The sequence below is a fragment of the Dasypus novemcinctus genome, chromosome 29, assembly GCF_030445035.2.
Source record: "Dasypus novemcinctus isolate mDasNov1 chromosome 29, mDasNov1.1.hap2, whole genome shotgun sequence".
In the NCBI taxonomy this organism is placed as follows: Eukaryota; Metazoa; Chordata; class Mammalia; order Cingulata; family Dasypodidae; genus Dasypus; species Dasypus novemcinctus.
The window spans coordinates 23905499-23919191 of NC_080701.1; the positions used below are offsets into that span (position 1 = coordinate 23905499).

Genomic DNA, 13693 nt, shown 5'->3' on the forward strand with positions numbered 1-13693 from the left:
ATCATGTTGAGGAAGTTACCTTTAATTCCTAGTTTACTATGTATTTTTGTCAAGAAAGTATAGTGGGTTTTTTCAATGCCTTTTCTGCACCAGTTGAGAAGGTCATGTGATTTTTTTTCCTTCTTTCTTTTAATGTATTGCATCACCCTGAATGATTTTCTCATGTTGAACTACCCTCACACTTACATTCCTGGTATAAATCCCACTTGGTCATGGTGTATAATTCTTTTTTGGGGGGAGAGGTACCAGGGAATGAACCCAGGACCTCATACATGTGAAGTAGGTGCTCAACCACTGAGCTACACCCACCCTGTGGTGTGTAATTATTTTTATATGCTGTTGCAATAGAATCGCTAGTATTTTATAGAGGATCTTTTCGTCTATATTCATAAGGAAAACTGGTAGTTTTCTTCTTTTGTGATGTCTTTTTCTGTCTTTGGTGTTAGGATAATATTGGCCTCATACAATGAATTTGGAAGAGTTTCCTCTTATTCATTCAGTTTTTTAGAAAAATCTGATCAGGATTGATGTTTATTCTTTGAGTGTTTCATATAATTCATTAGGGAAGCCATCTGGACTTTTCTATGTTGGGGAGGTTTCTGATTATTGATACAGTCTTTTTACTTGTTATCGGTCTGTTGAGATCTATTTATAGCTACATCAATTTGTGTATTTCTAAGAAATTGTCCATTTCCTCTACATAATTTAATTTGTTGGCATACAATAATTGATGGAATTTACTTATAATCCTTTTAATTTCTGCAAGATTAGCAGTAATACTCCTTTGCATTTTGGATTTTAGTTATTTGCATCTTCTCTCTTTGTCAGTCTAGCTAAAGGTTTGTCAATTTGATTGTTTCAAAGTACTAACTTTTGGTTTCATTGATTTTCTAATGTTTTCCTTTGCTTTCCTTTCTATGTTTACCTTTATTTCTGTTCTGATCTTTCTTATTTCTTCCCTTCTACTAATTTTCCATTTAGTTTACTCTTATTGTCTTCCAGTTAGATGATTGATTTTAGTTCTTCCTTATTTTTAATATAGGAATCTGTATATTTGTGACTTTTCCAGGTTTCCTTCTATTGATTTCATTGCATTGTAATCAGAAAAGATGGTCTGTATAATTTCATTCTTTTCAAATGTATTGAGACTTGATTTGTGACCTAAATGTATGATCTATCCAGGAGAATGATCTATGTGTACTTGAGAAGAATGTTTATTCTGCTTTTGTTGTGGGTAGTGTTCTGTATATCTCTGTTAAGGATAGTTGGTTAATATTGCTGCTCAAGTTTGCTCGCTGTATCCTTAATGCTCTTTTCCCTAGATATTCTATCCATTATTGAAAGTGCTGTATTGACCTTTCCAACTATAACTGTAAAACTGTTTCTCCCTTTAATTTTGTGAATGTTTTCTTCATGTACTTAGAGGCTCCATGTTTAGGTACATATATGTTATATCTTCTTGGTGGATTGACAATTTTAATATATCCTGTCATTTTTTTGGCCCCTTGTAACAAGGTTTTGACTTAAACTCTACTTTGTTTGATATTAGTATAGCTATCCCAGCTTGAATAATTTTTCCTTTCCTTTCATTTTCAACCTTTCCTTGTCTTTGGGTCTTAGGTGAGTCATATGTAAACAACATATAAATTGATCTTGCTTTTTTATCCATTCTTCCAAGCTGTGTCTTGATTGGAGAGTTTAATGTGCTTACATTCATACTAATTCCCAATAAGACAAGACTTAGTTCAGCCATTTTGCCCTTTGTTTTTTGTGTGTCTTCTACCTTTTTTGTCCCTCTTTTCCTTCATTGCAGCCTTCATTTGTGTATAGTTTACCTTTTCTAATGAAAGAGACTAATACCTTTCTCATTTCTGTTTCTGTATGTAACTTAAATCCTTAGATTGTGGTTACCATGGTGTTTGTATTTAACAACTTAAATATATAAGCAATTAGTTTTGAATGATTCCAACTTAACTTTAATAGCATATACAGTTTCTGTTCCTATATCCCTCTGGCACCTCTCTTTATTTTGTGTCTGTCATACATTACCTATTTTATAGTTTTATGCCCATAATTATAACTATGACCATTTCTTATTCAATTATATATGTTTTAAGAAATAAAAGGTAGAGTTCCATACTGGGGTTTGTATTTAACCATGGAGTTACCTTTAATGGACATCTTTATTTCTTCACATGACTCTAAGCTACTGCCGAGTGTCCTTTCCTTTCAATCTGATGAAATCTCTTTAGAATTTCTTGCATAGAATGACTCTGGGCTTGAGAACTCTCTCAGTTTTTGTTTATCTGTGAATGTCCCAAACTCCTCCCCATTTTTGTAGGAGAGTTTTGCCTAATATAGGATCCTTGGCTGGTAGTTTTTCTGTTTGAGTATTTTAAATATGTCGTACCACTACTTTCTTACCTCCATAATTTCTATTGATCTTATTAATAATGCCTTGAATGTGATGAGTCACTTTTCTTTCATATTTGCAGAATTTTCTCTTTCTCTTTGGCATTGACATTTTGAATATGGTATGTTTTCAGTGAGAGTTATTTGGCTTTATACTGTTTAGAGTTTGTTGATCTTCTTGGATGCATATATTCACATCTTTTGTCAATTTTGGAAAGGTTTTGGCCCATTATTTCTTCAGATATTCTTTCTGCCTGTGTCTTTTCTTTTTCTGGGATTCCTGTAATGTGTATGTTGGTGCACTTCATACAGTATCACAGGTCCTGAACGTATTGCTCACTTTTTTTCCTTCTTTACTCTCACTGCTGTTCGGACTGGATGATTTCAGTTGTGCTGTCTTCTATTTCAGCAATTCTTTCTTCTGCCTATTGAAATCTCTTGATCTGTTGTTGTTCTGTTCTTTTTTTTAGTTCAAATGTACCAGGGCCAGGCATTGAACCCAGGGTCTTCGTAAGTGGAAAGCCAGTTCTCAATCACTGATCCATTTAAGTGACCCTGAGTTGATTTTTTGTTTGTTTCCTTATTGTTTATTTTTGTGTTTAGGAGGCACACACAGGACCTCACATGTGGAATCAAGTCCTTAACCACTTGAGCCACATCAGCTTCCTTTAGTGTATTCTTAATCTCTATTTTTGTGTTTTTCATCCCCAAAACTTCTGCTTTGTTATTTTTTAAAATTTCTTATTCCTCCTTTGTTCTTACATTGTCTTCTTGATTTCCTTTAGTCCATACCCATGTGTTCCTTTAGCTTATTGAACTACATAGGTGAATTGATTTATCATCTTTGAATAGTTTATTCCAATGTCTTTATTTCCTCTGCTGCTTTATTTGTGCCTTTGCATGGACCATCTTTTCCTGTTTCTTTGTATGCCTTGTGAGTTTTTGTTAAAGTCTGGGCATTTGATTATTTTTGACGTGCTTACTGGACATCAGATTCTCTGTCTTACCTAAGGTTTCAATGTAGATTGGATGGGTGTTTATTATCTTCTTATTCTCTTCTTCAACACTTAGTCCAGTTCATACTGACTTTGTACAACTATCCATTCTTCTCTGGTTTTTCTGTGCCTGTGTTTTGCCCTAAGTGTACATGGTAACTTTCAAGAATTCCCCATTATGTGGAATTCCAGGAATGGAGTTCTTTTTCTCAACTTCTGGCCTTTTCTTTTTCTATTTATTACTGTTTTTCCTCCCTAGCAACTGCAGTAAGCTCAACTCTGCTCTTTATACTCTCTTCTATGTTTTCACTCCATCTTTCAGCACTGGGCCTGCTCTCTGCTTCCAGATTAAGCTCCCCTTTAGCATGCAGCTTCTTTTTTTTTTTAGCCAGAGCTACCATCACAAATACTAGAAAATTGGTTAGATTAACACCAGAAATTTTCTGACTCATGCTTTGAGAGGCTAGAAGTTGAAAATCAATGCATCAGCAGGGCCATGCTTTCTCTTGTAGATTCTGGTGCTCGCTTGCTCCACTCCTTGGCATTCTGTTCTTTGCACCTCTGCTGCCTAGCAACATGGCAATGTTTCCCTCCTTGTGTCTGCTCTTCCATTTTCATTGACTTCTGGCTTCCAGTAATAGAGATTCAGATCTGCCCTCATTCAGTTTGGGCAAACCTTGACTGGTAATACATCTTTGAAGGGTATTATTTACACAAACACAGGAATGCAGGTAAAGATTAGGAACATATCATTATTGGGGTACATAATTAGATCTATACCACAATCCCCAAGTTTGAGAATCTGATGTTCTGAAATAAAAGTTAACCATTTTTGGTAAAAACATAAACTAATCTTAATGTCAGTAGTTTTTGAAAATCATTTGATACATTTCCTTGGAATGTAAATTTAGCCAAATTCAAGGAGTTTTATAAAGAGTTGTCATTTTTATTTAATCTGGAACATGAGAAGTATAGATTTGAAATAATTTGCTTTAGTAAGTGTTCTATAATTTTGTAATTATTTTTGAAAAGCTACTAATGCTACTGATAGTAATTTTTTTTGTATACATATATATATATATATGTTTGAAACCTCAGCAATCTTTTATTACCAAACTCAAGTTAGGGTTAATCTTTAACACAGTTAACAGCAAAATAGCATTTCAAACAAAATTGAGGATAGTAATGCAGACCTAAAAGATTGTCTCTTAAAGGATAAAAATATCTCTTTTTTTTAATTTTTCCTAGTGTTTCCTTTTTTTTCTCACTTTATTTTTTTTAAATGTTACATTCAAAAAAATATAAGAGGTTCCCATATACTATACCCTCCACCCCCCTCACCCCATTCCTCCCACATCAGCAACCTCTTTCATCATCATGGGTCATTCATTGCATTTGGTCAACACATTTTGGAGCACTGCGGCACCAGTAAAGTTCTCCAGCGTTGGAGAAAAACATGTCCCAAACTGAGTACAGTCCATAAAAAATGGTAATTAGCCACCTATGCTGCCTTCAAAACCCTAACTCAGTATAAACATGGAAAAAAGCATCAATCCCCATGATAGGAAAAAAAAAAGTCCCCTTCCCTTTCCTTGTTCAATTTCCACCATTTATTCCAAGCAACACCAGACGAATAAGTATAAACAAGACCTTTCTCACTTCTTTTGGCAGCTGTCCGTATGCAGTGACTCACCAGACATTATCCTTCTGCAATTTTCATCTCTCTTAAAATCAAGAAATTGATGCCTGATTTCTGGACCAGATTTCTGAAAACTTGCAAAATATCATCCCTCTTTCCTCAAGGCCTGTGGGCTAGTATACCTGGTTGAGAGTGGAAGGCAGGACCTGGCACAGGGTGCCTTTCTAATTGAGAACTCCAAGCACCTTGTAAAACTAAACCTTACCTACCCAGTAGGCATAAGCAGCAGCAGGAACCAAACTACTGGCTGGGCCAAGAGGGGTGAGAAGAGGAATATTTGACCCAGTATTTGGCTTCATAGAAGTTTCCTGGCAGCATGTTCTAGGCCAAAGCCACGCTGCAAAGAAAGCTTACCAGTCTTAGGGACAGTCTGTTCGTGGCTGCATTACTAGAGCAGCTTTCCCTGATGCAGGGTACTTAACAATTATTAGGGAAAATATTTTTTTTCCAAGTCAACTTCACAACCGACTAATTCTTCAAAAGCAGCTTCTCAAAAAACACTGAAAGAGAACATTCCTCTTAACTCAGGATCACAGCTCCTTCCGGTTCATGGGCTTCCTGCTAGACTTCTGCAGCAGCTCATTCGTTTTAGAAAAATGTCTACATCCAAAGATTTCTCCGTGCACTGACAGCAGGGAGCATGTGGTGCTGTTCCTTTCAATGGCACTGCGTTTCTTCTGAGCGTTTAGAGTAGGGAATAACAAGACGAGGCCATTCACGTTCTCATTTAACCAGGACCCATCTTCATGGGTTAACTGCACCCAACCTTTACCCTTATGAGAATTGGCTTGATGCACCCAAACAATGAAGACTGCATTGAGGAGAATACCTTGTTTGGCCCACCCAGATAAATCTCCATGACCAGATTGAACTAAACCATCTATGTCTGTAGACAGCTGTTCATAAATGCTTTCCTAGCTGGGTGGAGGTGGAACAGGTCTTTGACCACTAACGCGGAGCCCATGAGCTTGATTGGGTCAGTGCTACGGATTTCTGATGTTACACATCTCGGTCCACAGGAAGGCTTGGTGTGGGGGTGGTTAAACTAATCTTTTTTTTCTTTCTGAAATAAATCCCATCAGCTTTATGAAATAAGGTTTCCCAAACTCGGCTGAGTTGCTTCTTCCATCTACGGTTAAAACTCACTCCCTCAGTTGAATTTGAGCTTTATTGTAGCAGGGCATTTGGGCGCTACTTAAGTTCCAGGCATGACATTTAGATCAAATGATGACATAAAAATAATACTGTATCTGCATGATACAGTACTGTGTATGCCAAGATCATATAGCCTTTTTGTAGTAGAATTAATGATAGAACCCAGGCTCATGTCTCCTTTCTCCTTAATTCTGTCACCTATATGCACCTGCTTTAGTTTGCCAAAGGGCTGCTGATACAAAGTACCAGAAATGTGTTGACTTTTATAATGGGGATTTATTTGGGTGTAAAAACTTATAATTACAAGACTGTGAAATGTCCATGTTAAGGAATCAGTAGATAAGCTTTGTTACCATAGTCAGCTGCCATCTTGTGAAGCAAGGTGGCCCCTGATCTCTGCTGAGGTCTCTGCCTTGCCCTCCAGAATTTCTCATCTCCCAGATCTCAGCTGAAGGCAACCAGGCATAGGCTTGTCTCTTTCCTGGCCTCCTCTATCAGTATGGGCTGCTCCGCTTTCTTCCCGAGTTCAGCAGCAAGCGATCAGGCATGTGGCTTATCTCTACCTGGACCTCAGTTCCTGAACACTTAGAACTCAGCATGGGTGAAACAAGATCAAATATGGCGGCTCCCTTTATCTGTGTCTCCATTATATCAGACCCAGCAAGCGGTCAGAGCCTCAACCTGAGTCCCATCTCACTGACGTCCAAGTAAAAGCCGTAAATCGAACGTATAAATTATCTACACAAATTATCTACACAAAAACCTTTCACCTGGATTTTCTTCTTTACTGTTAGCGTATATATATATGTGTGTGTGTGTGTGTGTATCTATACACACATGCACACACAGGATATGTATATATATATATATATGTAATTCATTACATAATATATCTGTGTATACTGTATGTAAATCTTTGATTAGAATTATATATGAGGTAATCTTTCCTCCCAATTTTCTTAATTTTAATGGTCAATTTTAAAATATTTTCTATTTTATTTTATGCTTACAAACAAGATATATAGGAGTGTTTTTTCTTTTCCAACTTTTGTACCAAATATTTAATTTGTATTTATTGTGCAAAGCACCCTGAATGTCTCATTATTTAAAGTTTTTGAGACAATTTTCAGTTTCACTAAGGTTATCAAAATATACTATTTGCCATGAAACTAAAGAACATTCTTCAGTTTTTGTATGTAGTGTCTAGGATTATGAATTAGAACTAAATAGTTAATAGTGTTGCTGAGCTATGTTACTATCTCCTTTCACAATTGTAGATTTGCCCATTTCTCATTTTTTGTTCTCTGAAGTTAAATATTTCTATATGTTTGTGAAACTCTATATTTGGTGGATACAATTGTCCAATTTCATGTATTTCTGGTTAATTGATATTTTAATGTTATGAAATGTTCCAAATCATTTCTAATAATAATTCATTCATGCTTTCAAGTAGTGTATAGTATCTGATATAGTTGGTGTGTAAATGCCATCTATCTTGTAATTCACCCTTTCTATGTCTTTAATTTGATTCCTACATTTTAATATTTATTATTTTCTTTTACTTGAGTTCCATGCTTATTTATAAATAGAATGATACTAAAACCTTATTTCATTAATCATTTTACTTTTTCTAATATTTTGACTTCTTATTCTCCAGTTTCTTTTCTTCATTTTATGGACATAATCATGACTCCTCTGTACCAAAAATAAAATAAAAGATAATCTCTTAGTTATATCCCTACAATTCTCCTTTCCTTTATACAGAAGTTTCATATTAGAATAGGATGAACTGACATTTTTATCAGATTTGCTGTTTGAAATATTTGATACTTTTTTCCAAGGTGAATTAAGGAAGAGACTGCCTGGGATTTCCTACTCAGTTTACTTTCTTTGATAATACATTCTCCTTCTTCTCACTCTCTTTCACCTTTTCTGGCTTTTCTTTATCCCCTCACAGTTACCGTATAGATATTTTCTATGTTTTATCTCAGTGTTTTGTTGTCTTACCTCATATATATTCTTCATATATTTTCCTACTGTAATTTACAGATTCCCCCACTCCAAATTTTCTCCTGAGAGATTGACTTCATCTTTCACATATGAGTTGCCTGAGTAAAAAAAGTAAATATACACAGGTATCTATATTTTATCTTTCACCATCGTATCTGACTTTCCATCTACATCTATTTATCCATCTGTCTATCTATAGAGAGTCTCCATGTCCTTTCCCACTACCTAAAATTTTGATCAATGTCATAACGCATCTTTAAATCTGTTTAATCCATTTACATAGTCACTGTTTCCCCTGCCCCCAAAAGTCTGGATTATCACTGTAGTGTGTTCTCTAATATTCTTGCATAGATCTAATTCTTTAATATTTTCTTGGTTAAGGTAACCTTCCTACAATTGGAGTCCTCTTTATATAACCCGGATCTAAGCTCTTTTTCCTCCTCCTATGGCTGCTTTCTTTTAGAAAGTAAAATGACTTTTGAAGTCTTTATAAATATGGCACTCGCCTTCCTTTCAAACATACCCATTTCCTAGGATTCTCTTAAGTACTCTTTTTTAGATGTTTTAAAAATTTGCTAAAAAAAGACTACTTATGTTTTCTCCAAATAGGTTTTTGTTCAGTATACATATGAATGAAAGGTGAAACTAAACTCATCCCCAGGCCCAGTCTCAGAGGTAAAAGTGAGCAAGACTTCCTCCAGGCAGAATTAGGCAGTTAACAATTAAGTTGTTCAGTAGAAAGAAATAGTTTTTAATCTTGCAATTCATTAATATATTGTTACTCTCAAATTAAATATTTTAAAATTAAATGTACTTTGTCCCCCAGTAAAAGGACAAGAAAACGAATCTTTTCTTTTTAAGATGTTTATTGTGTTGATGGAGCCCTGTAAACAAAGGACTTAACTCTTCCATTCAATTGATATTTTAATTTGGTTTGAAATGGTGAGAAACCAGTTAGACCATAAGGGAATATGATATGCATTTTTGTAACAAAATTCTTTAATCTCAATGGTTGAGCAAGAAAAGAGAATTTTAAAATGGAGAAAGATGAGTGATCAAGCAACCCTAGATTTGTCCTACTGATCTTTATTGATTTCTTTTGCCTTTAAGATACTATAACCATCACTTTAAAAAATCTTGACTCAAACTCCAGATTTGCTGTTCCCTAGTCAATGCTTGTTTTCATATGTTAAGGAAAGCTTTTTACTAAAATGAGATCTTTTTTTTTTTAGTGAACCATTTGATAAAATGTGACATATGTGTATATACCCATGAACTATCACTATTATACATTGTGAACATATTTATACCAAATGTTTCCTTTTGCCTTTTTCTTTTTTAACTCATCTATCCCATTGATTTGTGGTTTATCCATGGAAATTAGAACCCCAGACTCTGTGAGATTAATAGGGCCTAGCAGGATATTTTGGTTCATCTAACCTTTCCCCAACATTCCAGTCCTTAAGGTCTACCCTGTACAATCTCCTGAGCTTGAGTGTGGTCTGGACTGCTGAATATGATGGAATATCATTCCCATGTTTAAGTTACTTTATATGGCAAACTTGAAGGGATATGCAGATGTAGTAGGTTTATCAGTAGTTTCCCTGACACTATAATTTTAGTAAATTTGTTTTTACAAATATACACCCCTTTTTCCCTCCTCTCTCCATCTCTTGGGAACCTCTACTCAATTTATATCTCAACAAATTTGCTGTGTTAGAAATCTAAGTGATTTCATACAATTTTTGTCCTTATGTGCCTTGTTTATTTCAAAGATTATAATGTTTTCAAAGTTCTTCCATGTTGCAGCATGTGTCATAAGTTCATTCTTTCTTAGGGATGAATAATATTCTCTTGTGTGTATGTACCACATTTTCTTTATCTGTTCATTTGTTGAAGGATATTTGGACTATTTCTAACTTTGGGCTGCTGTGCACAATGTTTCCATGAACATCAGCATACAAGTATCTGTTTGTGACACTGTTTTCAACTTCTTTAGGTATATACCCAGAACTGGGATAGCCAGGTCATATGATAATACTGCATTAGCTTTTTGAGGAACTGCCAAATTGCTTTCTACAATGATCGGATTGTTTTCTGTCTACCATTTCACGAGAATACCAGTTTCTCCATATCCTCTCCAAAATTTGCTAGTTTTACTTTTTTTTGGGTAATAATAGCCACCCTTGTGGGTTTGAGTTGTTATCTTATGGTGGTATTGATTTGCATTTTCCTAATGGATAATTTTCATGAGCTTATTGACCATTTGTATATTTTCTTTGGAGAAATGTCAATTCAATTCTTTTGCCCATTTTTTCACTGGGTTGTTTGCCTTTTGATTGTTGCATTGTGAAAGTTCTGGATATTAAGCTCTTGTCTGATATATGGTTGACTGTTACTTCCTTGATAATTTCCTTTGACACAGAAGTTTTAAATTTTGGTGAAATCAACAAGCATGTGCTTTTGGTGTCATATCTAAGAATCTATCCATTTAGGTCTTTATCCATTTTCACTTGATTTTTGTATATGGTATAAGACTATCCAGTTTCCCAGAGCCTTTTCTTGAAGAGACTATTCTTTCCACACTGCACTTTCTTAAAACCCTCATTAAAAAATCAGTTGGCTATAGATGTTTAGGTCTATTTCTGGACTCTCAATTCTGTTCCACTCGTCACTTGTCTTTACACTAGTACCACCTTGTTTTAAGTATTATGGATTTGTGGTATGATCTGAAATTTAAAAGTGTGAGTTCTACAAATTTGGCCTTCTTTTTCAAAACTGTTTTGACAATTTGGGGTCCTTGCAGTTTCATTTGAATTTGAGGATCAGTTTTTTTCCATTTCTGCAATAACTACAAAAAAAAAATCAACAACCAAAAAACATTGGCTTTCTGATAGGGATTGCATAGAATATGTGTATTTCTTTAGGTTGTATTACATCTTAACAACATTAGCTCTTCTCATCAATAAACATGGGATGCCTTGTCATTTATTTAGGTCTTCTTTAATTCCTTTCAGCAATATTTGTCATTTTCAGTGTATAAGTCTTTTGTATTCTTGATTAAATTTATTCCTAGGTACTTTATTTTTAGATACTCTTGCAAGAGGAATTATCTAAATTTCCTTTGTAAATTGTTCATTGTTAGTGTATAGGAACACAATCAATTTTTGTGTTTTGATCCTTCTACTCTGCCACTTTGTCGAACATATTTATTAGTTTTAGTAGTTTCCTTATGGATTTCCATTGGATTTTCTTTATATAGGATTCCTGCAAATAATATTTTTTCTTCTTCCTTTATAAGATTATTTTGATCTTCCAAAGAATTAAATACCGATGTAAAAAAGAGAAAAATCCAGATAAAAATAAACATAATAAAAGTTTCCACAATTCATGAGCTTTGATTCTTGTACTCTGCTTCTGGAACTATTTCCAGTGCTTCTAGATTGTTGGTATTTTAGTGAATATTTTTCACATCTACACCATCATCTTACAGTGTGTGCAAAGCCTCGCAGGCCCGTTATGGTTTTTCCCTGGTGTATTACTCTTAGGTTACTTTCATGAAATAATAATAATGAAAATCGCTAACACTATTACTAATAATAGTTATAATAATTACTACTTTATCCCCAGTTTTCAGCAGAATTTAAGTTAACAGAATGTAAGCCAGATTTCAAATCTTTGTGGACTGGCTCTAGCATCTGGGCCCTTAAACCCTGTGACCTCAGTGAGTAACAAAATACCCATCATTCAGAACCCCTGCCTTGACACATTTGTGATCAAGTTTTAAAAAGTCAGTCATTTTGATTTTTTGTTCATTTTTTTCTGTGTTGACTTGTACAAAGAATACCTTAACCTGTCAGAGGAAATCACAACCCGTAAAAGAGTCAGGGCTATACACATAACCACAAAACCTAGTAATATAGTATTATAGTCTTTAAGCTAATACAACTACCCACATTTTAAAATGGAGAATTGATGAGAGGATTTCATCAGAGAGTAATATAATGTGTGTAGCCTAGTGCCAATGAGAATAAGGAGTTTGGAAGTTAGAGGAAAGCTATTTTCTGAGTAATTTAAATGATTCCTAGGTGCAGAGGATGTGACTGAGCAATTAGCTGAATAGAATTCTTTGTTAACTATTTTTTCTTATATTATCTAGTTCTATTTCTTATATTCCAACATCGGGTTCATTAATCGTAGTGATATGTATTAAAATAAATAAGGAATTCTTTAGTTTTGACGTGACTTTTGTGAGTTTTTTCAGCCATTGCTAAACTTTTCTCAGTACATAGAAATGCATGTTGTAATAGAAAAAAATTTGGTAAGTATACTCTGATTTATTTGTATTGTATCACTGTATATTAGCAAAGAGGAATTAAACCAACTTTGTATTTTCTTTAGTTGCTAGCTCATTGGCTGGCACTCAGCAAATGTTGAGTTAAATGGATGGTCTCTCAGTCTTATTGTGAATCACATACTTTCAGAATGAGGGTCTGGGTCACCTCTCTCAGTCTTGGCTGCTCTGCTTTCTTCCCAAGTTCACCTGTGAGCTATCAAGAGTCTGGCTTTCTTCAGCCTTGAGGTGCTCCATGGGCCCAGCCTCTTGGGGGCTTTGTGTTTCAGCTTTGAATGCTAGCGATGTCTTTTGCCCCACTTTAGGCCGCCAGAGATTTGCCTTGTGGTAAGGAACACAGGAGCCAAACCCTCCATGAAGTCCTACCAGCATCTTTCCTGTTTACCAAGAGGAAGTCAGTTAGATATAATTGTACCCAGAAACAGCACCAGGGCTGGGTGTTTCAGAGCCCTGGGTTCTATAATAATCTGTTTTTTTCATAAAATACAATAGAATCAGACTAACAACTGACACTTCAGTTTCTCTTAGGCTTCAGTTTCTCTTAGGCTGTAGTTTTAGGGCCTTATTGAAATGGACCAAGGATTTTTAGGAAAAAAAAAAGGAAATATTCACACTTGAAATTGTTATGACATTGTTTATGTATTTACTGATAGTGCCATCACATAAACCATGTTTCAGTTTCAAAATTGCTGAAGTCCTAAATCTAAATGGCAAAAGCAATGCAAATGCAAGCAATTCTGGAACATAGATTGTTCTTGTCCGGCTCATTAATTGCTTCTTTGTTTCTAAGTTCAAGGAACTTTCTGTTCCCCTCTTTGTTCGAATGTTCAGGCATCTGGCAATCATGCATACTTCCATTTTTTAAACTCTCTTCTTTTTTTTTTTTTTTGAGTATTATTTTTTTTTGTCCTTATTTATTTTTTAATGTTACATTAAAAAAATATGCGGTCCCCATATACCCCAACTCCCTCCCACCACTCCTCCCCCCATAACAACAACCTCCTCCATCATCATGAGACATTCATTGCGCTTGGTGAATACGTCTCTGAGCACTGCTGCACGTCATGG

General features: G+C 35.0%; 1 pseudogene; it reads right to left on the bottom strand.

Annotated features, from left to right (window-relative positions):
* Nucleotides 1-5636: 5636 nt before the first annotated feature.
* On the bottom strand, nt 5637-13691 carry LOC101415931 (uracil-DNA glycosylase-like; annotated as a pseudogene).
* Nucleotides 13692-13693: the final 2 nt, after the last annotated feature.